The following is a 2,085-nucleotide window of genomic DNA, read 5'->3' on the forward strand; positions in this document are numbered from 1 at the left end:
CAAATAACCTCTTTGCAATTCCTCATAATTATTTAGCTTCGCCACAGTTTAATGATAAATGTATGCATCATGTATAAAGTTATACAAATAAGGCAGGAGCTGTGCTCAGTAGTCAGTGCAAACACAGACAGTTACAAATTAACTCAGGCAACCAGTAAACCAAACTAACAGGAAAGCTGCGCTTTGCAACTATTCCACTTCTGGGAACACAAAAATCTGTATCAACTGAAAATGAAACAAACATTTCATTAAAACCCTCAATGAATTTGTTAAACAAGAAGAATCTGTAGGATGGGCAGAGATACACAAATAGGCAAGGTAACTTGCTCTGTGGGATTCAGCCGGCCATTGTACCACTGCTCCTTACCACGAAGAACAAATTAAGATTGCCTCGCTAACTACTGCAGAACAACACCTTCCACAGCTTTTCACCCAAGAGCATCTTTCCTATTTTCCAGGATTTGGCCACACCTCCACCACATTTTCCGAAGAGTAATTTGAAAACTGTGAATGTGATGATAGCCTAATCACTCAAAACTTTAGCAATGAAAATACGGAAAGGCTGTTGTATAAAAAGATAGCTAAATAGAATGGTTTAGTTTGACAGAAATAGAAAATATGACTCAGATAGGGAAAAGAGCTCTTTGCCCTTTAAAAAATCGCTCTCGTTCTCCCTCTTTCTCTAACACAGGAGCCTTTCAGGGAGAGCCTGGTGATGCTGCATTATTGATGTGATACAGGTCTTCAGTGGAAACAGATGTGATATGTTTGGTTTTCTCTGATAGTCTGGGCTGAACACAAAGCAAATTACTGAATGTCAGAAGACTCGGGTTCATCGAGACCGTTCAAAGCACACTTCTAAAAGAAGTTCTTAAATAATAAATCTTAAATTTCAAGCCTGTTGCATAACCAGGAGTTATATATGTACTAAAAGAAATGTGCCCCCAGTGATTTTGCTGAGACAAACTGCAAATGACATTAAAATGCATATGTGCTGCTTTAGGATTTGTTTGTTCTCAAATCAGGCACTGATGGTTGGGGTGAAAGACACGTAATAGCACAGTCTGGGTGAACACTCACAGAATTGCAGAATTCTTGAGGCTGGAATATATACACAATTTAACTGAATATGCATAATCTCGCTGACAATCCTCCAACCTGTGTTGGAACCTTTATTTTTAAAAACAGTTTGAGACCATAAAGATTCTCTTTATTGCCCTTCCGTATCCAGCAGGCTGTTTCACGAACAGAATAGTCTTCCCACAGAAGAGGTCAAGCAGAGGTAGAAGTGAGCTGCTTTGGCCCAGGCTAGGTCACAGCCCAGCTTCAAGAGGAATCCAAGGCCACTGGTCAAAAAGGCAGGCTTGGTCTATCCACCCCTGAAAACCACTCAACGTACATTAGAAGTAAACCTGAGGGTGAGTTGTCTGTATTTACCTGCCAGAGATCTGCCTTTCTAGCTCACAGTGGACTTTTAGCAAGACTCGACTAAAGCAATCAGCACTAATCTCCTCTCATGAATAAGAGAAGCAGTGTGATGGGACACGCTAGATTATGTCTCACTTAGGTGAGAGCTTTGATTTAATCGGAGTTTTCATGAAGCGGCTCAGGAGAGAACATTGTTTCCTGCTGAAAACAAGAGCTGCTGGGTGACACCGCTGATGTATCTCAGGTGCCACTTTCTTCTTTCATCCTCGTTTGTGTCTGTCTGTGGGGTGTTTTGGGTTTTTTTTTTTTGTGGTTGGGCTGGATGATCTCATAGGTCCCTTCCAAATGTGAATATACTGTGATTCTGTGATTCGTCTCTTCACCTGCTTCTTGGCTTCCTGCAAACTTGGGAAGGGGGAACCCGAGAGGGGGGTGGCTGAGCCTGAGGCTGCCGAGACACTACCGGTGGAAAGGAGACGGAGGGTCGTTACGGGAGACCCGGTGAACCCCGGGAAGGACCGAGCCGGTGAGAGGCGACGCGACCTCAGGTGCTTGAGGAGAGGACATCCCTGGGAAGGCCCAGGTGGGGGCAGAGGGGAGGGGAGAAGGGGCTGCCCCTCGCCCACGGCCACCCACCGGTGGGAGGGCGGGGCGGGG

The sequence above is a fragment of the Calidris pugnax genome, unplaced genomic scaffold (genome assembly GCF_001431845.1).
Source record: "Calidris pugnax isolate Ruff unplaced genomic scaffold, ASM143184v1 scaffold13, whole genome shotgun sequence".
Lineage (NCBI taxonomy): Eukaryota > Metazoa > Chordata > Aves > Charadriiformes > Scolopacidae > Calidris > Calidris pugnax.